This window comes from Phalacrocorax carbo, chromosome 1 (assembly GCF_963921805.1).
Source record: "Phalacrocorax carbo chromosome 1, bPhaCar2.1, whole genome shotgun sequence".
NCBI classification, from domain to species: domain Eukaryota; kingdom Metazoa; phylum Chordata; class Aves; order Suliformes; family Phalacrocoracidae; genus Phalacrocorax; species Phalacrocorax carbo.
In genome coordinates, this window is record NC_087513.1 from 190,977,971 (window position 1) to 191,003,392 (window position 25,422).

Genomic DNA, 25,422 nt, shown 5'->3' on the forward strand with positions numbered 1-25,422 from the left:
ACCTAGAGCAGGGGGCACAGGGACGCGTCCAGGCAGGTTTTGAATGTCTCCAGGGAAGGAGACTCCACAGCCTCCCTGGGCAGCCTGTGCCCCTGCTCTGGCACCCTCACGGGAAAGAAGCTTTTTCTCATGTTTAGGTGGAACTTCCTGTGTTCCAACTTGTGCCCATTGCCCCTTGTCCTTTCACTGGGCACTAACAAAAAGAGCCTAGTCCCATCATCCTGACACCCACCCTTTAGATATTTATAGGTATTTATAGGTCGGGCCACAGCAGAGTCAAGATTTTGAACACTGATAGATTTCGGTTTGGGGTCAGAGGTCTTAAGTCCACTTGTGTCTGGAGTCCTACATCAATATGTAAATCAAGATTACCTTAATCCAAATACTTACTGAATGCAGAGAATAGAAGCACAGTGATAAGTATGCAATGAAAACTATTAAGCACATGTGAGGCATAATCAGATATTTTGAAAAGCAGCTACGCAATGGCTATGAATTAAGAGATGACCACATGGGAGAGACCCCAAATTACAGTATTAATTACACAAGCAGCAGTCTCTGACACCAAAACTTTTTACACTAACCTAAAAGTTTTATAGAAATATCAGAGGCAGAGTGATGGGAAACATAGCTCATTTAGAATTGCCAGAAATCAGATCCTTTAAAAGTAGAAAGTCGTAGCTGTCAGAGATCAGAGAAGCCCTGCCTTTGTATGAAATATGTATCCTAAGAGTCATTCACATCCTGATCTTCCCCAAGCTTTTACCTTAAAAGGAAGAGTTAGCTGTTCTTGTTAAAGCCATAAATTTTTAGGTACTTACTAGTTACTTAGTTTAATATATTTCCAAGTTTGTTTAGTTCATTACCAGTTTTTTTTCTGTGTAGCTATCAGAACCAATGGGAAGATTGTAATCATGTATCTTGATTTTCCCATGAAGATCACATCAAGTGACAGAGGTTTTGGACCAGACCCAATATGTGACTTCAGAAGTTAAGCATCAGGTTCCTGGGTGCCCACATTTAAGGTTATTGGAATCCAGAATCCTGAATGAGGCACCCTTTACCTGCATTAAATACTACACGTCCAGGCCAACCTGCTGGCTTTAGTCAGAGTTATCTAACATCAGCCTGTTCAGCATGCCGGGACATCTCTCTCTGCTCATTGCACAGCCCAGAACCCTTTTCTTAGTGTAGGAAGGAGTAGAAGCCTTTCAGAAAACAGGTCTAAGCTTTCCCTTAGCAGAGCAGAAGCCTGCTTACTCGTCTACTGATTCAACTCTGTATCTAAGAAATGGGAGACCAATATTCCCACACTGGAGGGAGATCAAATCCTTACGTCCCATGGGGTGTTCTCTAACTGCTATTTAAGCTGTTCCGCTGTGCACTGCTGTGCATAACGCCCAATAGTGAAACATAACTCCGTCTCATTTATCATGGCACTTAACTTACCTGAGGGTGAGGAAGACCTGGGTTCCAGCCCTTCTCTTTGGGATATTTACTGTCTGTTTACTATATATTTGCTATACTTACTTCAGGTATCAGCCAATAGATTTCTTGAGAGCACTACTCTCCTCTGTGTTCCTTCAGGCCCAACGTATCTCAACTGTTGCACAGCAATCCCAGAATCAGTGGAAGATTCTTCTATGTACCATTTCAGAAGCAGCTGTGTTGGTTTGTTCAAATGAAGCCATAAAGAGAAATGTTCTGCTCCTTCTACACCTGTTCTGGGGCTGCTTGGAGTCTCCCTCAAGCCAGTTCAATTCAGTAGAATGGCAGGATGCCATCTTCCACTTCTTTGGGGTTTTTTCCTTTCTTCTGACATAGTTTTCTGCCATTTCAGTGATGTAAAATTACTCACTGAGTGGTCCAGCAGGCACGGAGTGCAGCAGCAAAAGGAGCACTTCCCCTTTTGACAGCTGTGAACTCACCGCAAGCTTAAAGAATGACTTGTCACCTGGAGGCTAGACACTTTCCTATGGTAGGAAATGTGAATTTAAATTCCTCCTTTTTTAAGCCTAGATAAGACATGAGGTCTTGTTGCCCCCTCAAAATGAGACCTTTAATTACAGAGCTCCAGCAAGAAAGTCCTGGCTCCATCTCTTGAAGTATTCCAGAGCCCCAACCTGATTTCATGGAGTGCTACAACATGGAGCAGGAGGCTCGAGTGGAACATTTCTTGGTCATTCCTGCTAGAAGAAAGGCTAATTGATTCACATTTGATGCAGTCCTACTTAACTACAGAGACTGCGTAGAGAACCAGGTTTCTCTGAGTGCATGTAGACTACTTTCCTGATCACAAAGCCAGTCATTCAAACCAGTGCTCTGCCTAACTTGTCCACACTCTTCATAGACTTACAGACATACAGAAGGTCTCCTCGTTTATGTTTCAGCGGAATCTTAACCTTTACTATTCCCTCCTACCCTTGCATTTGCTGGGGTGACCCCTGCAGATACAAGTCTTCTAGATTACTCACTGTCCTGCATGGCCGTCCAAAGACACATAAAAAACAAACTAATTTCACAGACTTTGAAAAGGAAATAAAATCAAGGAGAGAAAATCTGCATGGTAATTCTGCAACATTCTTACCAACATCAATGCCTGCATAGCTAGTGCTTTCATAGATTTAGATTTCAATTTAAAAAAAAATATTTTGATATTTCTGCGTAAAGAATGTTTCTGCACCATTGTACTAACACTTCATAAGAGACTTTTTCAATAGCCTACTTAATATCAAAGAGTTCTCTTTAAAAAACACATGGAAAAAAACAAGTTACTGAAAAAGGTTCGGTAGTTTACAGCAGTTTTCTTCACTGTTACTATTTTTTATTGCAACCCAAAGCAGCAGCAATGCAAAATCCCCTGATACACATTTAGCTTTTATGCTTACAAGCCATTCTTTTACTCATGCTTAAAATATGGATTGGAAAAGACAGTAAAATTTCTCTCTTTTTACTCTCAGACATGTCCTGCTGATGCGCAGTGTGTTTTCTGTGACAACGCCAGCAGTTAACTCAATATCCCTAACTGGTTTCAGTGACACTGCAGCATTATCACAAAGCAGGGTAACTCTTAAATGAGTGATAACACAGCTTTGATCAGTTTTAATCTATATAAAGTACTCGGAGGTCACTACTATGAAGGGTAAACAGCCAAACATGGAAGACAGCTCCAGTTCATTCTGCAGAATTGTGTTCAGTAATACATGAATTTACAACTCTCAAAGCCTCTGTGCAGACCCTTCCACCACCACAAATACAGAGGAGTCCAGGTTAGTTTTTCACAATGGAAAACGAAATTGTATTAATATGTTAAGCACAGTAACATCTCCAAGCCGTTGAATATTCCCAGCCAGTATTTGAGTTGAATCCTCTGCTAACATTTAAGGCTCTGGAGACCTATCCATAATTATTTATGTACCTATTGTCCAAGTGTTCCTAGGGTTCACAGTCATAATGCTGACTGCAAACTAAAAATAGTCCAAATGAAGAGACAGGCAAAGACAGAAGGCTGCAATGAAGTTTCTGTATCTCAGTGTTTATTACTTAAAATAACATCTAACCTTATTTATGATCCGTGTATGTTTCTTACGGATGCAATGGCATGTCTGTTATAGCTCAAGGGGCATGAATTAAAGTAGTGTTCCAGTGTTGTTGAAGGCTGCACCCTGCCAGCTGAACCGTAAGTTATCTATCTCTTTGGGATAGGGATTCAGAGGTTAAGAATTGGATGCTACTGCGTCGTGCCTATTGCGTTAGCCAACAGCACATAAGGGAGTCTCAGGCACACTAGCCCAAGGGGTCATCTAGACTCAGGGGAGAAGCTACAGACAAACCTTTGTTTCTTACTGGAAAAAGAGACGGTATTGTTATATGACCGAGCTTAAGTAATAGTTGTGAGATCATAGCTGAGAGGGGTGTGCTAGAATATCATGTCATTTAATAGATCCATCAGAAAAGAAAGAGCTAACTGGCCTCCATATTCCTTGGTATTTTTTAATCCATTTTTCATTATACTGTTCATAGATCTGTTCAACTGCCCTAACTGCATAATTAGACAATTCCCTGGTGTAAAAAAAGGCAACAAACTTTTCCAGTCCCACTTGCTTGGCTCAGTCTTCCAAGTACCAGTACACTTTTGCAGATAACAGCAAATCAGTCTGTAAGTTGCCCGTGTCCCTGCCCCACTTGCTTGGTGAGAAGCTCAGCATGACCCAGCAATGTGTGCTTGCAGCCCGGAAAGCCAAACGTGTCCTGGGTTGCATCAAAAGAAGCGTGAGCAGCAGGTCAGGGAAGGTGATTCTCCCCCTCTGCTGTTGTGAGACCCCACCTGGAGTACTGCATCCAGCTCGGGCCGCCAACATGAAGAGGGCATGGACCTGTTGGAGCAAGTCCAGAGGAGGGCTCATCCAAAGATGATCAGAGGGCTGGAGCACCTCTCCTATGAAGACAGGCTGAGAGAGGTGGGGTTGTTCAGCCTGGGGAAGAGAGGGCTGCGGGCAGACCTTATAGCAGCCTTCCAGCACCTGAAGGGGGCCTACAAGAAAGTTGGAGAGGGACTTTTCACGTGGGCATATAGTGATAGGACAAGGGGTAGTGGCTTTAAACTGAAAAAGGGTAGTTTTAGATTAGATACAAGGAAGAAATTCTTCACTATGAGGGTGGTGAGGCACTGGAACAGGTTGCCCAGAGAAATTGTGGATACTCCATCCCTGCCACTGTTCAAAGCCAGGTTGGATGGGGCTTTGAGCCACCTAATATAGTGGAAAGTATCCCTGCTTATGGCAGGGGGGTTGGAATGGTGATCATCATTCCAAAGATGGAATCTTTAAGGTCCCTTCCAATCCAAACCATTCCATGATTCTATGACAGATACACACACAGAGCTTCAGTATATGCATGTTAGTGCAAAGGGTAGATTTTTTTTTTTGCTGAAGCAATGTGCTCCATGTCTCCCTTTCTGCAGAACGAGATGAACCCTTGCTGCATGTGGAGTCCACCGGTAATAACACTCCATACCTGACAAATGTAGGACACTCATTTTAAAAGAAATAAGTTAAACTGTCTAGTCCATTTCAGACCAGCAGCCTGCTCAGCAGTAGCGCTTCAATGCACTGTAAATGCATGACTGCAGTTATTAGAAATAATCTGCCTTACTTGAGGCAAATGGCAGCAACCAAGCTGCAGCAACACAGGGCGTGGGCCAGCTGGGCATGTTGGACAACTGCAAAGTAAGCGCTATTACAGCAGCTCAGCAGGCCCAGAGGAAATGCTTCCAACTTCTCTTGAGGAAAGCCACACTAGCAGGGAATACTTCTCTTCAGAATTCCTGCAGGTCCCAGGTATTGCATTAAGGCCTCCTAATTCTCACACCTTTTCTAAGGACACAGTCTACCATCAGTGAGCAGTAATTCAGTCATAAGCTCTCTAACAGGCTGTGGGTCGTTATCCTTTATCTGCATTTACCACACTTCCCAGCGCTCCCATGCAAGTAGCAAATGATATAAATAACTTACTCATACTCACAGTCTCTTTCTATGTGTACACTTAGTATTCAAGGAACAGCTGCAGACCAGACAAACATCCTCCCAAAATGGCTTAGCCACAGGTGACCCTTCTTTCCTACGGACCTTAATTCCCTCTAAGGTACATGCCTTTGCAACAGTCAGGCTCTACCTTCCTTGGGTCTTCATGTTCTGCTGTCAAGATTACTGCCCTCCTTTGAACTTTGAGCAGTTTGTTGTTTTAGCAGAGTGCACTTCAATATCTAGACTGAATCCAAGACTTTGTTGCTGGTATGTTCTATACAATATTCTTTAAGAATGAGGTGACATTAACTCTGGAATTCCCATCTGTTTTCTGCCATGTTCTAATGTTTCATCTGGGGCTATTCTGAAGCCATATAAAGATCCCATTACAAAACAAAGGGAAATATTGAGTGTCAGCTTTTGGACTGGAGATCAGAAGAGCTGTTTGAACCACAGGATGATGAAGAATCATTGAGTTCTGCAAACAGTTTTGGCAAATTCACTTTGCATGGTCTCTGGAAAGCAGCCTTCCACATGTGGGACAAATCTTTATCTTCATATCTTTGTAGAGTAGAGAAAGGTTTAGCTAATTATGTCAAGGACAGGCTTCATCGTGTAGCCACATTACAACCTCAGTTGCACAGGCTGTCATAAACTACCCCACTGCATACTCTCAATCATCTGCTGTCAAACTAGGAACTAGGTCAAAACCACAAGGAATTTCTAACTCTTTTTGGCTGACTAGGTCTGATGCCATTTAAGGTCTCAACAACAGAGCTGCTGATAACTTTCATGTCTTGATGCCAAAACACAAAAAAAGCCAAAACCATATCCATGGCCATCTTCCAGTCTTTAAGCCAAGTCATAAGTTTTGGAAATGGTAATAAACTGTGTCAGCTCTTCCTTGAATAGTTTTGCAAGTCTGGCTAGGTTCTGCCTGGTAGAAGGTTTCATGATAATAAGAGCTTAAGCGCAGATGAGGTTAGAACAACCTTACTGGGTTTTGATCAAACAATAAAATTTTGGTCTCACAAAAATGTTTTTCTGATGTTATGTCTAATTTTACTATTCTTGACAATTTATTTTCTCAATAAAATGTTTCATAAGAACAGGAACAGAAGAAAAATAACCAGTTTTCTGCAGGAGTCCTGCAATGGGACTACAAAAAGGACCAATTGGTCCCATAAAGGAGACAGCAAGCAAGAGGCGGCAAGCAATTTCATTCCAGTGTTTGCTAGAAAGCTAGAAAAAAAAGAATGGTTAACTGCACGAGAATATATTAGATTTAAGCAACTTCTGTGTACACTATTCATGTGTTCATGCATTGCCTCAACTTCCATGATACCTCTGAAATTCTTAAACCCACACCCAAATCTGCATATAGTGCAAGTGATCCCACGGCAAAAAAAAAAGCTGGACCTTTCCAGTTCACTTATCAGATGAACACATTATTGCAAAGGACTGTTTACCAAAATGAATAAACACAGCTAGACAACTTACTAGAGCCATTCATCTTTAAGTGGTAAATAAGGAATGCTGTGATTTGTCAGACACTACAGAAGTACTGCAGAGTGGAAATGTTACTCACCATTTTGTCTACATGTACGATGTTTGTCTTTCACGTACTTGCCAGTGCCTTCCTAAGCCATGTGCTAAGCAAAGAGCTAACTTCATGTCCTGGACGTTGCCTTCTCCAGAAAATGGAAGAGGATCACAGTAAAGTCCCAAATACAGGGTCATTGCTCAGGTACCCTAGAAATTAATTACATCTGAACGATCATTCAAAGGGGGGAGAATGTGCTCGCATCTTACACTGGGAAGACTGAAGGAAGGAAAATCCAGTGCAAGGCCCGCTCCATTCCCTGAAACCATGGTTGCTCTGCCTCCCACACTGGAACAGTTTTGGAGAAAGTAGCAAATGAAGGTTGGTCTTGCTGCATGCACCCTCCCCCATCATAAAGGAGTTTCAGGAGTGGCTTGAACAGACCTGCATGTTTAAGGGAATCTAATTTTACATGTACTGATTTCTCAGAATTGTACAATAATGAAGGATTCTTTCTATTCCTGGCTACTTCTGATTTACTCAAGATTATACAGTACATCAGTCTAGTCCTAATCTGGAAGATGGGCATGATAATTTATTTACCCTTAAAAAGCCCCTACTGAATTTTCCAGTGGTAAGGCAAGAGATTTTAATATGTTAGAGTAGAAGCTCCTCCCTGTGAACAGCAAACATTCACGGGGGGTATGAAGTGATTTTGTTGATTACCCAGGACCCCAATTACTCTGCCTGCAGGCTGCACTAAAAATCCTAGGGTTTTAGCTTATTTCCTCTTAAGATGTTCTCTATTAATGTAAGCATCGTGCATATAGCTCTGTAGGTGTGCAGTCAACACCAAGCAATTACATTTCCTGCTTTAAAGAAGTTTTATTATGCACAGTGACTACTTTGGGGAGAATACTGTCTTTGCTACTAAGTGCAAATCTAGTGCATAATATAGTTGCACAAGTCTGAGCAGTGTGCAAGAACTTTTATTTTTCCATCAAGCAAGATCTTTGGGAAAAACATTTGCAGAGTGCTCATTCATAAAGCCACTGCTGCACTCAATCACATATTTAAGAATTAGGAAAAGTCAGCAAGCATGTAGCAAGCATGCTATTCTCAGCTGTGCCTACGTAATCATTTACAAGGACCTAAAAGCTTCTTATGAAACTCACATTGCTAGCTCTGCAAAAGGTTCATTCTTCCCATGTTTCTTCTGCAGACTTGTGAACATTTTGCCCCTAATTTAATCTGCATTTATACTCCCTCACAGTTGAATGCCATACAGTCCTTCTAGATAGGACTGTGTCCTGTATAGATTAATTCTTCATTCTCAAAGAGGGGGACAGATCAAAGTCAGCAATGCACCTAAAATGGCTGTTGCCTTTGTAGACAGTAAGACACTAAAGAACTTCAAAATAAATTGGCTCACACTTCCCAGAGCTTTGCTTAACACAGCAAAAAAGCTTATAGGAAACATTCACTGGATGTGAAGTCAGTGGCAAACATTATCTTTTGTATCAAACAGATGATGTAATTTTAAAAAATGAAGATGCAAACCTGACATCAGAATGTTATGTGGCAACACAACATTTGCTTGACAAGCGCCACTAAGTCAGAGGGAACAGACCTTCACATAAAATAAGGGTTTGCAGCACAGAAGATGTTTCACGCACGAAACTCGGCAAATGCCAGAACAGAGCCACAACATGGTAGTGCTACCGGTATTTTGTTTTCTATTGTAAGGCATTATACATGCACACAGTATTTCAAATATAGATGTCATTTAGTATATTGATTACATTAGTGCAAGGCTTCTCAAGTTTTATGATGCCATGGCTTTCTCAACAGCAGGGAACAGTTACTCTTACAGATGTACTACATTTTTGCCAGAAAACAAAAGGCTAATGTCTTGAAATATGAATGCCACAGTAAGGCACATGATTAATAGCCACTGAGTAATAAAATCATTGCTGACAAAATATGTCCAATGAAAAGTTTAAATCTTTTCCAATGAAAAGTTTAAATATCCCCTTGGGAAAGGAGTCCTCAGTCTTGTTTCCAGTGCTGCAGAGGCATTTTATTCAATGGCTTGTCAGGCAAGTGTTGTAAAGCAGTTCCCAGCACACGGACAAGAACCAAGACTTCCCGTTCTCAGACACATTCCTCTGTAAAAGAGGAGGTTGTGTACCTCTCCACTTAGTCTGTGTCCTCAAGAGTCCTGCACTCCTTGCTGAACAGCAGCCCAATTTCAACAAGAGTTCAGTGACCCCATGCTAGACCTTTCATAGCTTGGTGGCTATTTCAGAAAGGAGGTACCACAGATTAAATTCCTTTAAACTAAGGAGGACCCAAACCCCTCTGCTCCATTTTGCTGTAACCATTATGTTGCTGTGGTAACATAGTCCCTACTTCCTACCTTCCTCAGGAGATGGTCTGGTGCTCATTCTTCTATGAAGAGGTGCACATCCCTTGTGAAGCGCTGAGTCAAGTGCCCCTTGAAGCACACATTTCAAATGCATCATTTGTTTTTCTAGCAGCTGATTCCAAATGGTTTTGCTCCCACACACGTAAAAACAAACCAGAAATTGCTGTACAGAGGCATATGGATCCCCCAATACCTTCAAGAGAGAGCCACGTTACTAAGCCTACATAACGTTACCCTACTGCTGTAAGGTGTGGTCTCAATCTTCTTGTCTGTCATCCTCATCTCTTCCTTCACGTCAGTACTGCACAACCACACCCACATCAGCATGTTGTCCGGCTGAATGCTAACACATTTGAAGCATGCTTCGTTTTCAGATGGACCTTTTAGCCATCAGACTAAACATGGAGACCCAATTATAAATGCCTGTACAAGGGAAGGGACAGGAAGGCACAGCCAGGGAAGGTGGGACAGTCGCTACTGATAGCAGCCCTGCCTCGATTAGCTGAAGACCGTCATGCAGTTGCACACACACTGCACTGACCCCACTGTGCGAGCACCGGGTCTTGTCCATTACAAAGAGCGCAGCCACCTTCCTTACCCTGCTGTGACCAAGCACCTACTCTCATGCTTAACGACTTTGAGCTGAGGGGCCAAGGCAGGCAGGGAGAACTGTTACCACTACCATCAAAACTTCACCAGAAAGGGATTATACAACCATGTTGTGGAAATGGGATCCATTCCCAAACTCTTCATTAAGGCATAATTAATTGGGAAACCAGTTTTGTAGCATAAGATTAAAAGCAACAGAATGATCAGTTACTTCTGCTAGAGAAAGCTGGACTGGGAGTATCATGGGAAAAGAAAACAAGCTGAGCAATGCAATTTTTCCAGAACATGCTCAGTTCATGGTCTCATTCCTTCATCCCCTGAAGAATCACTGTGTAGTAGTTGTTTATAGTAGTCAGTCACAAGTCACAAGTCAGTCTTGTCTTCCCAAGATACACAGTATAATACCCCAGTAAATGGCACCAGCCCACTGGAAGTACCGAATAACCTTAAAGAAACCTAAAGGGAGAGGTTGCTTCAGCCAAGAGGAATATGGGCCAGGTGACAGACTCCATCTCATGGAATGTCTGCCCCACCAGAAGACTCCTGACACTGTCCATCACAGTCAGTCAGAACACAGTCCCCTAAGCCAAGGCAAAGGTCTGACCTGACATCTAGAGATGTGGGGTATCACCACCACGCCTGGACCTCTACCCTCACTCTTTTCATGTTCTTGGCATCCTTGACCTGGTGCCACCCCAGTCTAGGCCCAGCTAACTGGGCTATAAAGGGGAAAGTAGCATCCAACTTGTCTTCTAAAGCTTTTGGTCATTCTCCTTGTTCACATCAGTTGGCCTCCTGGACCAGATCCAAGAGGGTACAAGCACTAAGTGCTTCCCGTCATCTTCCCTATCCATCTCTTTTCCCAGCAAAGCCCCACAAGGCTGCACCCATCCCACTACCTGTTAGTCGTAGTGCAAGCAGCCTGGACAAGAATTACTGCTGGCTCCTCATTGCTTTCAGTGGACCTCTGCAATGACTGTAACTCCCATTACTGGACCAGAACCCACAGCTGCTGCCGCTGCTCTTCCCACATCAGGATCTCTGAGTCCTTGTTTCCCTAAACTGCAACCTCTCAACCTGCATTCTCCACCACCTGGAGGCTGTTAGTCAAGACAGAAAATATCTCACATATATTTGCAACAAAAGTCTTCATTATTTTTTTATCTAACCCTGCAGGAGAATAAGGTAGCTCAATCCAAATACCAACAGTGGTAGAGCAGGCCCTTGCCCCATTCACATCAGAAGTGCCACCCTTCTAGGCAGCCCTCCACTTCCCAGGACTTCGCCACATAATCTTCAAAAACCAAGTAAACCCAAAATCACTCACCTCCAGGAAGCCTTTAAAACCTGCCAGCAAGGACATAAATTCCCATGCCGATTCTTTAACACCTGCAACCTACTTTTCCTACACAGCTGAGCTGCCGGTGGTCTAGATCACTAAGGGACCTAGACACCCTATTGCAGGCACATGTCAATACAGGCTAGCATACAAACTGAGTTAGGCATACAGCCCTTAGTACAACAAATGGTAACTGAATTGTGGCACTGCTGCAGTATATATTAAATACAAGGCCTCTTTGCCTGGGACCTGGTATTTTACACAACGTTGGGATTTGTTATCCACACCAAGGCAGAGATGCCCAGGCCACATCATATTTTCTCTCTCGTAAGAGCTTAAGAACTCTGGCTTCCCTAAATGTAAATGGAGAGTTTGAGGAAACACAATCCTTTGATGTGTGTGGGGAGATGTAATGCATTTACACAGAATATTTTAATTATATGAATTACAACAGGGCAGCCTGCTCTTTTTTCTTTTTTGCATGCTGAGTCATTTCCACTTGGACTCTGCAAACATGGACCCATGTGCTGAGTGTTTAAGTATTTGGAATAAACTGTTAATGCTGTGCTCTAACTTTGGCAAGCCTTATGCAGAAAAAAAGAAATCACTCCTTTTCTTCTTTATTTCCCTGCGCTTGTTAGTGCCTCCTTTGGAAGAGACTGGAGCTAGTAGAACGTCCCAATTTGAGATACACAGTGCCAAGGGCCAGTTATGCTGAAACTATCTCACCCAGTTCCCAGGGACCAACTTCTGAAATGTCTCTGAGGCTTTCAGTTGCCATCCAGTCTCATTTGTGTACAAAATATGGAGAGATGAGTCAGAGTAATTTCTTGCCCTTTATGAAGAAAACCTGATACCTTGTGCATAGTTGTGGTATTTCTATACACAGTTTACATACTTGCCACCAAGCTAGCTTTATTTTTCTTTTGAGGCTTTTGATTTTTTTCATACAGTAATTGTTCTGCTGAAGTCTGTAGCTAAATGAGGTGTTTATTCAGCATCTGTGCCTTCTAAATATTTACTAATGAAGACCTTTTTAAAAACTTTTTCCCTCAGCCTGTTCACTAGGCAGCGTAAGTTTTTCCATTTCTTTGATCCTGAAGCCCCCCTTATTTTTAATTATTCTTCCCTTGGCAGCTGAAGGAAAATGTGGCAATATATACCGAGCCCTTCCCCACCCTTCCGGTTAACAAAGATACCGGTTGTAGATCAAAGAATCCATCAGAACAAACTGCTTCCTATGCAATAAGCCCTCTGTCTCTGGAATAAGCAAGTTTATCTTCATTGTGCATTCCGATAAGATGTTATTATAGTAGTGACTTTAATTACATTTCTCATTATTACATTAGTGTGCAGTAACATAGGGTTTCACTGAATCTAAATGTGTTAGTTTGTGGAATATGGTGCCTTTAAGTCTTGTGATGGAGGCAAGTAAAAATTTAGAAGCCACAAAACAACAAAAAAAAGGTTCAGTTTACGCTCAGTTGGGCAGATATCCCTGTGGAAGGAATGAGGAAATTTTTCTGGGATATGGACTGGAAGATGGATAAAAGTGAAGAGACATCACAAAAAGGAAACAGTATATGCACCCCTGTACATCCCTGTAATGCAAATGTGCTAAGATTCTCGAAAATAAGTAGCCGCTTTATGACTTAAGGAATAAATACTTTTTTTGTCCAAAGCAATATACCTAGAGGCACATCTTTAAATGTTGATCTGTTTTCCTCCATAGGAAAGCAGCTTTTTTTCTCCCTATTCATTTCTTTTTATGGTAAGATTAGGAGCTGTAAGACTAATACACTATCTCAAAGTATTTCATCTTAGACATTGAGTGGGTTAAAAAAAGTTTGTAGGTATAAAAATATTATTTAAGATTGTACATTCTGGATGTCTAACAAATAGACACTGAACTGATAATAAAACAGATTTTCATGTAACTCAACTTCTCTGATAACTTGATTAAATATGAGACCTGGTATTTGGTGCCAGGTGATTCCCAGAGGAGTGAATTTATCGCATGCTTAGTCGTGCAATCCTTATTCAATAACTGCTTGATCTATAACCTATTGAAAATGGTGGTAGTTCCCGTGAACTGCAGTCAACTTTAAATCAGGGCATAAATTACCAAATGCATCTCCCTTTGAGAGGCACAGGCCTGCAAACAGACCATTGCTACTGGTCCTATGGAGTAGTAATAACTTCATGATCTCCAAGACAACTGCTGTTATCATATCTGCAAGGAGTGGATTGGAGTACAACGGTTTTCTTCCTAGAGCCTCTAGGCAAAATATTCAGTCGGTCCCCAACTTGTTTTAAAGCAAACATGTGGTAAAATGATGCATTGCTTGACCCCTATTGCTTGAAGCAACTATAAGTTTATGAGGCTCTTTTTACTTCTGCCAGATAGTGAAAATACAGATAAATCTGATCCCTATAAATCAAGCTTTTAATTAAAATACAGTGAGTTTTCTAATACAAATGGCATTTTACCTTCTACTCGCTGCATTCTGCTTTAATGCCAACACTGAACAAATAAGCTGTGCTTATCGGTACAATGTTCTTCTCTGTCAAATATCACTGAGCATTTTTTTCCTCTCATCATATTTTGAGTTTTATATAGTCTAGTTTATAAAGATGTCTTTCCCACCTCCCCAGAAGCCATATATACTGTCTTTGTTTAAACCATGAGAGTGTTTTAAAATAAAACATTATTAAGAAGATGTTTGCAATCAACCTTAATTGTGAACATCTTTTAATGTTTTCATCTGGAGATGGAAGTCTAAGGACACCATTTAATGAAAAGAGTTTCGAATGGCATTCCAAGACGGGCTTTCTTAGAAAGTAAAATACATCTTTACAGTCTCTGTTTTGAGACTTTTGTTAATGAAGTAGTAAGTCCATGAAAAAAAGGGGGGGGGGGGGGGGGGAGTTAAGTGGCCTGTTGTTGTGGCTGTTCTTTTCCCCTTTCTACAGCAAGAATATGAAGACACCACATAAGTGTATGAGGATCCAAATAACCATACCTTCTAAATAAACACAACACACAGGGCTTTCTAGGGAAAGCACTATGGCTGGCTTATGAAGATAAAACATGGTGAGAACTATTAAGAAGTTGACAGGCGACTTAGGTAATGATGCCATGTGCCCATCCCTTAACATTATAAAGACAGTAGTATTTTTTATTATTTTGCACCAAACTTCTGTAGGTGGACCTGTTTAAGCTGACTTTCAAATGGAAAAAGACCCACAAGAACTGAAATTAGCATGTCAAGATGACCCCAGTCTTAATATTTCCAAAACATGCTGATCTTCCTCATACCTCTTCTTCATTGATTACACGGCCAAGTGGAAAATCTCTCTACAGACTCACTTTTAAATGTACTTTCAGGAAGGGTCAGGAAGGATATCCTGTCCGGTCAATAATTTCTTGTGAAAAGTCCTGCTCACTAAGGATGGCTTTCCTAGCCCCCAAAATTCTGCATCTAACATGAGAGGAATATGTGTTAGACTCAGTCTTCACTGGTAGAGAAATCTATCACTAAATTAAAGAGATTGTTTAAGTGCAAGGTATCATGACTTGATTGCATTTGTGATGTGTGACCAGAAGACAGTTCAGACAGCTATACATGTTCTTGGTAATTAAAAAAAAAAACCACAACAATCCAGTCTCACAAAGCTGAAAACAGTTAAAAGCTAAATCAGCTGAAAAGAAAGAAAATAAATAGAAAAAGGGAATAATAATTAGAAACTGCTTAAAACGTTCTAGGAGGTGCTTTAAAAACCACAGTCCAACTGAGAGTGGAGGCTATTCTGGTTAACAGAGAACATACGGATTCCGAAGGGGTATGAACGCAAATATATTCTATAAAACACAGGAGACAAAAAAGAAATAGAGATTTTAGAAAAAAATGGAAACAAAAGGACAAGAAATCCATGGCTAGCAGAATTAACAGTAAGAAAGGAGTTAAGCATCCCATAAATTAAAGTAATTCAAATAATTATTTGTATCAGTACTAGGTGGAAATGATGGAACTGTGAATAGTAAAGCAAAGAGTTCAAAAAGTATCTGGGAAAAAAGTTAAAAGATACATTACTTATACTGCAAGGTAGTAACATTTTCTATTTTAACGGTAACTGAAGATGATTTGTGTTCAAAAAAATGTAGATGTGGCACTTTGGGAAATGGTTTAGGAGGCAGAGTGGTGTTGGGTTGACAGCTGGATTTGATGATCTTAGAGGTCTTTTCCAACCTTTATGATTCTATAATTCTGTGATGTTAAAGAGCTAACTTAACTCCTAACTTAAGACCTTTTGAAACCATCAGGTCCTGACACCTTGCTCTCAAGAATTGTAAATGTGAGTGCTGAGGAGCTCTCTGACTGACACAGGTTGCTTCAACAGATTTTGGAAGGCTAGGAACATTGAAGTGGAAACCAGCTAATATTATGCCAGCATTTTTAGAGAGGTGTGGAATAGGTGGTGTAACTAGAGGTCTTTCGGAGCTAAAACCAATTCCAGGTAAAGCAGTGGAACAGTTTGCATGGGTGATAGGCACTAAAAAATTCAGGGAGGACAATGAAAGAACCACCAGCCAACAAAAATATCTGGTGAAATTAAAACTGAATTAAAAGTTTAGCTGGTAAAGGAAATGGGTTTGATATTACAGACTTTTCAGAGGTATTCAGCTTCATGCTACCCAATATTTTAATTAGGAAATTAATGTAGGCTGTATTGAATTTGTATTATTCTAAGTTGATTAAAAACTGACTAGCTCCTAGGTCTGAAAATGTCACCATAAATGGGAAAAATTTTATCAACTTGATGGGTTTTTAATGAGGGCTCAAAGAGATCATTTCTTGACCTTACAGTGTTTAACTATGTTTTTAACGATGGTGCAGAACAAACTATGAAGTTGTTACTGAGATCTTTGCCAGTGACACAAATTATAGCACTGTTAAGAAGGGGAGAGAAAAAAGTCAAGGGGATGATGTAGCTAAGATTGTCAATAGGGCAGCTGAGGACTTCAAGGTCACTCCACCCCTCCCCACTTCCAAGGAAGGACCAGCTGTTCTGACAGATTTTTGCCTAATCTGCTTGCTGGGCGAGAGATTCCCCCCCATCCAAAGGGAAGTTATTCCAGTACTCGCTTGTAAGCCTGGTGCAAGAACTCAGTGCACATTTCTGCACACTCAAAAGTAAGGTGACCTGCAGGAGTGAAGAATGTTTGCAGGCAGAGGTATGGGGAGATGGGGAGTCTAACCTGGAATCTAAAGAGATCACAGAATCACAGAACCACAGAATGGTAGGGGTTGGAAGGGCCTCTGGAGATCATCTTGTCCAACACCCCTGCTTGAGCAGGCACACCCAGAGCAGGGGGCACAGGGACGCGTCCAGGCAGGTTTTGAATGTCTCCAGGGAAGGAGACTCCACAGCCTCCCTGGGCAGCCTGTTCCACTGCTCTGTCACCCTCACAGGAAAGGAGTTTTTTCTCATATTGAGGTGGAACTTCCTGTGTTCCAACTTGTGTCCATTGCCCCTTGTCCTGTCATTGGGGACCAATGAAAAGATTCTAGTCCCACCCCTTAGATATTTATAGTTATTGATGAGATCCCCCCTCAGTGTTCTCTTCTCCAGGCTAAATAAACCCAAGTCTTTCAGCCTTTCCTCATAACGGAGATGCTCCAGTCCCCTGATCACCTTCGTAGCTCTCTGCTGGACTTGCTCAAGCAGTTTCACATCCTTCTTAAACTGGGGGGCCCAAAACTGGGCACAGTACTCCAGATGTGGTCTCACTAGGGCAGAGTAGAGGGGGAGGATAACTTCTCTCAATCTGCTGGCCATACTCCTTTTAATGCAGCCCAGGATACCCTTGGCCTTCTTGGCCTCAAGGGCACAGTGGTGGCTCATGGTCAGCTTGTTGTCCACCAGCACTCCCAGGTCCTTCTCAACAGAGCCACTTTCCAGTAGGTCAGCCCCCAAAATGTATGGGTGTATGGGGTTGTTCCTCCGCAAAATCTTGGGCATCATCTCAACAAGAGCCAAGATTATTAAAATGCTAATGTCATCTCTGTAGGTTGAAATGCAGGCATAATAAACGAGACTAACAAAGCTGGCTGAGCTCCGTGCATGTCCCCTGATGTCTGGTAGAGCTGGAGAACCCTGGGTTCTTGATGTCCACGATTCATAAAGATATTAAGAATTTGGAAAGGGCTCAAAGGAGAGCCCAACAGCTCTTAAGATGATTTAATCACCTGATACTTAAAGGCCATTCTCAAGTGTGTGAAGGAAAAGGTAGCATAAACACAGGCTGTAAAGGGACAGACATGTATTAATAATGAGCTTTTAGCCTCATGTATAAAGATATAAGATCAAATTGCTAAAAGCTGAAGCTAGAAAAATTTAAAGCAGAGAAAGCCATTTTTTATTACAGCAAGGATAAGTCTAACCATGGAAGAACTTAGCAAGGCTTGTAACGGATTTTCCATCACTAAAGATTTCAAAACCTATGTTTTTTCCAGAAGATTTGCTCTAGCTCAACCATAGCTATTGGCTTTGATGCCAAAGTTCAGGGAAATCCTGGGACCTCTGGGTATGCATGAAGTCAGGGGATGGTGGTTCATTCTTACTGTTTATGAATCTTTGCATACTGTTTCTTTTCCATACCGTTTCTTTTCATCCAAGCAAATCCTCAACAACAAGAAAACTGTTCAGGCTAGTAAGATAAAGAGTGGACTCAGATGGCATGGCTGACAATTCATCTGATTCTTCCCAACATTAGGTGTGAAGTTCAGAAAGTGATCTGAAGGCAGGGGATTACAGTGGTTCTTGAACCAAGGCCAGCTGAGACTGGGGCACATAAATATTTCAGCCAGGCCAAGTGAACAGCAGGGAAGTGATTTCTTATTACACAGTTCAGCCAGTGGTGGCTAAAAAGAATGGAAACAGAATCCTTCTAGAGTTCACCTTATAAGGTTTACTAAGTCTTCAACATTGTTATGCAAAAGGTACAAGTGCAAAAGTAGGTTGCCTCTGTCCTCTTCCTCCACATCGTCTCATAGTTTTGAGGAGGAAGCAATAGACTCTGTCAGCTGGAAGATCTTGTACCTCAAACTAATCTCAGCTAGTCTGGGGTCAATCCACATCTCTTGGAATAAAAAGACATCCCAACAGTCAATTTTTTCTGAGCATCTCGGAGTCTTATTCTCTGCAGCAGAGAGCAAATTCAGCATAAATGACAAGACAGGTGGCTAGATCTCAATGCATTAAAAACTTTGGTGGATTAAAGTCAAGTCTTTGTGTGTGGATCAAAGAAAAGGAAAAACGAGGGAGTTTTGGTATAATAAGATGACAGATTTCACTGGAATTACTTAAAACTTACGTTCTTGTATCTCAGAGCAGAATTTGCCCCCAAAATCTTTAATCACAAATAACATGAGCTCATTCTTGTGCAGCTGCTTCAGCAGGTACTTACATACACACAGTAACAAAAATCTTGAGCTCAGTTACAGTGCTGGGTAGAAAATTATCCTTTCCAATGCTATAAACTGTAGCAACCTGGCCAGTTCAAATATTTTCCTTAGTCTTTTTTTCTCAGCATCACAGTGTGCTCATTCAATTCTTGACACCTCTTTCAAATCTGGATGAAAAGTGTCGTGAAAGCTAAATGATAAATTTTAGATCTCACTGGTCGTCTGACCCAAAAGGAACAGAATCCAGATTCCGGTGGCAGTACATGAAGCCACTGAGCCTGCTCACCCCTGTGTCTCCCAGTATTTCTGAATTTTGCTTTACAGTCTTCTCAGGTGCTCCTTGTTACATGTCCACCCTACTGCTGATTCCGTTTTTTACTTCTCTCCCTTCAGGCATGCATCTCCTAACCTGCCTACCTCCTTCTTCTGCCTCTCTAAATTTATAGCTTCACTTTTAGAATCTGAAGCAAAGAGTAGTGAGATGAGCGATTCTAATGCCTTTGCTGTGAGGGAACAAAGAACCCAGCTGTCCAGCACAGTATCTGCAATGCTGCATTCACCAACATGTTGCACAAGATTGCAGCTGCTTTTTCCACCTGTTTTTCTTCTGAGAACTAGCATCTTAAGTCCCAAACATGCAGAAAACTGATGGGAGTAGCATGAAACATATTTGTACAGAGCAAATGTTTTATCCTGCTTGTGCTGGAAAAGATGTGTGACAGAAGGGTCCCTGATGGTTCAAGTGTTTATTGTTAAACCTGATACAGATGTGTCCAAAGTGTTCAGACCTTAGTTAGGATACTGATACCCCCAAACTGCCTGTGAATAAGAAGCAGGGTAAACTGAGCAAGCTCCAAGCTTCTAGACAGCACAAACAATGTCAAACTTAGCCAAACCTGAGGGTGAGGGGTTGGGGCTGGACCAGTCCTACCCTGGGAAGGGGAGCAAAAGGTGTCAAGCTAAGCATCCTGGCAGGGTTTGGGCTCATTGCTGATGGGGGAGTGAGATGGTGATTGCTGCTGCTTGAATAGTCAGCTTCTCCTTCTCAGCAAAGCTGCCCTGTACGTCTGACTCCACCCTTCCATACAGGAACAGCCCTTGCTTTCCAGGGCTCTGGCACAGGCAAAGTGGGCAGCAGAACCACAGCTATGTTGCTGTTCCCAAGAATCTGCTGCCTGAGGCAAGTGCCTGCTGAGTCTTTGCCTAGAGAATGCCCATGAGGAAAATGTAACTCACACAGTAAAACCATGATACTGTGGCTAGAAGTCTTCTAGTGCCCACGCCAGCACACTTGGAGACATTTGAAGCATCTCCATCATGCAGCATATGACACTGCTGTTGCAACAGCTATTTCTCGTTCAGTGGTGGACAGTGCCAGTACTTCACTGGAGCCCTGGAGCAGTACATACACAGAGATGATATATTTACAGCTCTTAGGAACTTGCAGTTCCCTCCAAGTGGAAAATTCATGTTATTCTATATGTTTTGCACAGTTTCAGTGCTAAAACCCTTCCTTCCCTTTCACAGCTACATCCAGTCTTTACTATTTTCTGCATATACTTTTACTGATTATTTTCTTTACAGAGCTATCCAGCACAAAAAGACAAAATACAGACCAAAAAAAAAAAAAAGGAGCATACTCTTAGATCAAGTTTTGGTTTATGAGTAAAGAAGGTCGGTCCATGTTTTACAGGGTGGGATTTGAGAAGGAAATTTACACCATGTTCAGGCTAAGGGATGGCGTTTGCACTTGCAAGGGGCAGGATGGGAAATGAGGCACTCAAGAGGGATAATGGCAAATGAGAAATGGAATTAGCAGAGCCCAGGCGGTGCAGAGGAGTGACAGGTGATGAGTCACGCTGGCAGGAGGAGGGGAGAGTGGAGCTTTACAACCAGGACACAAGCTTTGAAAACCACACAGATGAAGATTTGGACTCAGGGATGGGTCTGAAATTGTGTGTGGAGAAAAGGGAAAGGAGAGGTGGGATACATGAGCCCTGCTCCTGAGGAGATACGTAGTTCAGTAGGTTTAGCAGATCACACATAACACCAGCATATATTCAGCCGTTGCGGTAAAACAGCTATGTGCACATGCCATATGTACTGAAATACAACTGTAAGCAAAAAAAAAAAAAAGTGTTCCCTGCTGTATAATATAGTATATTATAGGCAGCAGCTCTGCCGCTATCCCCCACTGGATGGGATTGCTCCAGTAGCAGAACTGGTGTTTTAATTCACCCTGCCCGCAAAGATGGGCTGGAGCTAGCACAGGAGGCTGTGCAGCAGCTAGGTGAGAGTACAGACCCACCTTGTCCCGCCACCTCTTTGCTGGCAGCAGCAACTGTGAGCAGAGGCATGAGAAACTGGAGGTTCCAACACCTGAAAGAGATGCAGTGAGACCCAGCAGAGCTTGGGTGTGAGACCCCTCAGATTCATGATCACAAGCCATGCCTCAGTAAGTTACACACCACACCTCAGCCAAGCCACCCTAACTTCTCATGTGTAGATCATTTGCAGTGGGGTGTCTTAAGTGCATAAGTTAAAAATAAATAGCATTATGGATATAAAATCTCAAGTCATGCTGAGTTACAATGTGTGATTGACACTTTATAAATGTTTACAGTGATCTATAAATAACAGCATCTCTTCTGGTAGTCATCTGTCAAGAGGTCTCCTGTCGGAGAAGCGAGACAGCAGTGGGGAAGCCGCTGGTATTTTAAAATGTTTGGGGCCAAAGTGGGAAAGAGAGGTATTTGGGGTGTTACATTGTATCTCCCTATTCCACCACAATCCTCACACACAACATGCCTTGGTAAATTTGCGCTGTGGAGGTGTAATTTCATTGTGGCTTTTTGATGTCTACTCAAACAACGTTAGCTTTTCTGTCATGTTTTACATTGTAAAAAATTTTGGTGAAAATGTCAGCAGGATGGTATCTTAAATCATATTTATTGATTGACCTCAAAAGGCTCAGTGCAATTTAACTGGAACCCCTCAATGCAACCAGGGTCAGGTTCAGCCGGTACCTATTCCAAGCCCTGCTTAGAGCCCCAGTTTCATGAGTAGCTTTTATTTCTGGTGTCCTTGAAGCCACTTGACTTGCCTGATATTTCTCTTTCCGCCCCTCCTTATTACAGCTAATACAATGTGCTAGATAGCTAGAAATGGTTACTTCTAGGTAATATGAGGGTTTAATAGGTAATATCCAGAGCAGAGAACACATCTGCTCGCCAACAAAGGCTGCAGTTTGCTCTTCTCTGACCAGTCCCATGAACTGATGGGACCATTCAAAAACCCTGTGCAGGTATTACTCATCCTATTACAAATGGTTGTTTTTTGGGTTTTTTATTTTTGCACTGCAGTTAAAAGCTACGTGGAGGTCCTATGAATCCAGCTCACGAAATCACCAGGAAGATTTTCAGGACAGCAAACTCAGGATGCTTATTCTGCAGTGGGAGCCTAGCAGCTGGCTGCCATGGCCCCAAACACCAGTGCAAATACCGGTGGAAGGGGATTTCTGCAGGACACACCATGCAGGTGACAGCCTCGGTGCGCGGTCCAGGTGGAGAAGCCAAGGGCATGGTTGGGGAAAGCCCTGGGCGGCCTCTGCACAGCCCAGTGTGGGAAGGCACAGGTCCCCACATCCCTCTGCTGTTGCTCAGCTGCCCTAGAGGGGCATCTGCCCAGCCTCTCCCCACAGCCAGAGTTTGTCCCCTGTGTCCAAAAGCTGGGTCAGCATCACCCGGAGTGGTGCAGGACGGAGGTGAAGTCACCCCGTGCCCCGCTTGGCCACTGTGGCCACCCTCAGGGTGCCCGGAGGCTTGCGTGAGGGGCCACAGGCGAAGGGTTGGCTGTGGAGGCACCGGGCATATGCTCTGCCCCGTCGGTCAGGTACAAAAGCCTCGCCGACCTCACACAGCCCCAGGCCCGGTCTCTGCCGCCAGCCTCGCCTCGGGCCCCGGCGGGCTGGGCGGGGGTCGGGGAGCCCCCTCAGCGGGGAGCCGCGGGGCGGAGAAATGGCGGCGCCTGAGGCGGCTGCCCTCCCGCGGGACGGCGGGCCGGGGGCGAGTCTGTGTGACGGGGCGGGGGGCTGTGGGCTGTGTGTGAGACAGGGGCGCGAAGCGTGGGTTCTGTGGGTGTGGGTGTGTCTCCGCAGGGCGAGGTCTGTGAAGGGGGTGAGCGTGTCCGTACGTCTGAGGGGGCGCCTGTGGCGGGGGTGAGCTCGGGGAGGGGGACAGCGTGTGGTGGTGGGGTGAACGGGGTGTGCGGGTGCTGAGGGGTGCACTCGCGGGTGTGGGTGCGCGGGGTGTGCGGGTGTGTGCGCTCGCGGGGTGTGAGCGCGGGGCGGCGCGGCGGGGGGGGCGCAGGGGCGGGCCAGCGGCAGCGGCGCTGCTGGCCGCGGTCCAGCCCGGCGCACTAATACAGGCTGGCGGCTCCCGCCTGACTGACGCCGGCCGGGGCTGCTGCTGCCGCTGCCGCTGCGCCCTGGCCCCGCCGCCGCCGCCGCCGCCGCCGCGCAGCTGCAGCCCCGCTCCCGCCCGCGGCGCGCCGAGACCCCAACCCGCGCCCGGTGGCAGGTAGGAACCGGGGCTCCCGCATCCCGGGAAGGGCCGGGGAGGGGGAGAGACACACATAGGGGGGACGGTCCCGCCGCCGCCACCGCCCCAAACTTCCCGCCGGGGCTGCTCCGCATCCCTTCCCGCGGCGGGGGGCCGCAGCGTGTGTCCCCCCGTCCCCCCCCGTGCGGGCAGCGGGGCAGCCCCGGCGGCGCCCCGGGCCGGTGTCCCCGCGGCTACCGGCCCCGCCGGGCTGGGCTGGGCTGGGGCGGTGTGCGGGCGGGGGCCGCGGCCGGGGCCGGGGCAGCGGCAGCGAGATGAGACAAACCGACGCCAGGACTGCGAGCGAAAGGAGGAGCGCGGGGAAAAAAACATCTTTATGGATGGCTAAGCGCTGACAAGTCTTCCCGCTGTTAGGATTTCTTCCCTCCTCGTTTAAGTAGGAGGGAAAAAAAAAAGAAAAAGCCCAACAAAACCCCACATGACACGTTTGGAAATACTTTTCCTTTCAGAGGTTATTTTCTGTTCAAGAAATCCCGCTCCTGGACGCGCTCCCAAGCAAAACGGAGCAGAATTGCTGGGATTTGGGTTTGTGTTCCAGCTGCAAACGGGGACTCTCTCTCTTTTTTTTGGCTCCGAAGTTAAAACGCTGCTTGTTAGCAAGTAACCAGCATTTCCAAAAACAATAGTCCTCGATATGGCACATTATGAATTATAATAATTTTATCTCCATGCCCGGGCAGCTCTAAGTGGAGGGAATTCAAAGCTCGGCTCGTTTTTAACAGTTCCGATATTGTGCGGTAACTTTGTGTTTTCCTGCGTTGATTTTATGGGTAAATTTATTTGATGCTAGCCAGGTCTGTTTTAAAAGAGGCATTAGTGGGAATAAAAATAAACGACACACACACGGACGCGCGCACACGCACGCACACACACACACCCTTGCCTGCTGTTAATTACTTACGTTTTATAAATTAGTGAAAAAAAATTTTCAGCCCGGAATGGTCAACTTTCCAGCGAATGAGCTCTCCCTTGGCAGAAGTGGGAAATGATGTGCACGGCTCGGGAACGTATTCAAGTTTGCAGTGGTTTGGGAAGGACACTGCAGATAACGCAAGTTTCAGTACTTTATATCTTCAACGTGTGGAAATGTGCATCTTTATACATGCGTGTATTTGTGCGGTAGGAGTAATCCTCTCATCTTCAGGAGTATAAGCTGAAGAAAGCGCTGCAAAATTCTTCCCCTCAGCAATGGTAGGACAAATGTCATCACTCAAACTAACCTCATCCGTTTTAATCCAACCAGACAACTCCCTTCTTTCAGATTTGATAAGTACCAGTGTCTGGCTGGTTCATGTTTGCTTCCTGTTAGATTTTAAAGCAGGGGCTGGGGATGTTTGTGGTTTGTTTGTTGTTGGTTTTTTTTGTTCGGTTTTTTGTTGGTGTTTTTTTTTAATATTGAGTTAATTTGCCATTGTAGCTAAAATAAACAAGCCCAAAAAATATATTTAAAGTGAGCTGTATCAAGAAGGATACCTCGTATTATGTTTACTGAGTTTGGCAGTAGTTCCCGTTCTCATCTGTTCTTTGTGATGGAGATAAAAACATTTTCGTCTTCACTTTGTTAACTTGCACATAAGCTGATAAACACTAATTCTGCAAGAATGACTGGAATAAGGGTCAAGTGTATTTTATCATGAATCCTTTTGATAATCAGGATTTGTAAAGTGATAGGAGCTGGAAATAGAAGCTTTTATTTACGTGCAACAACAGAAACGAATACGCACAAAGCTGTCAGCCACACAACTTTGTGAAGAAGTTGAGTATTAATATTTTATTAACGCGCTTGCCCAAGGCCAAAAGGCATGGACACACGTGCCAAATATCTGCAGGAGGTGGGGATGTGTGTAGAGGAACTGCGTGGCACCTCTGGTTTGGAATCTGCTCTCATGG

General features: G+C 43.8%; 1 protein-coding gene across 3 annotated transcripts in view; it reads left to right on the plus strand.

Annotated features, from left to right (window-relative positions):
• The first annotated feature begins 23,220 nt into the window (after positions 1-23,220).
• Positions 23,221-25,422, plus strand: part of SMAD9 (SMAD family member 9) — a 43,703-nt gene continuing 41,501 nt past the window's right edge. For 2 of the 3 annotated variants that reach the window (XM_064440974.1, XM_064440977.1), the window contains exon 1: positions 23,222-23,490. The gene's annotated coding sequence lies outside the window, so the exon portion shown is untranslated. Of the gene's footprint in view, positions 23,491-25,422 lie in introns of all 3 variants that reach the window. The other variant, XM_064440976.1, reaches the window with a different exon arrangement.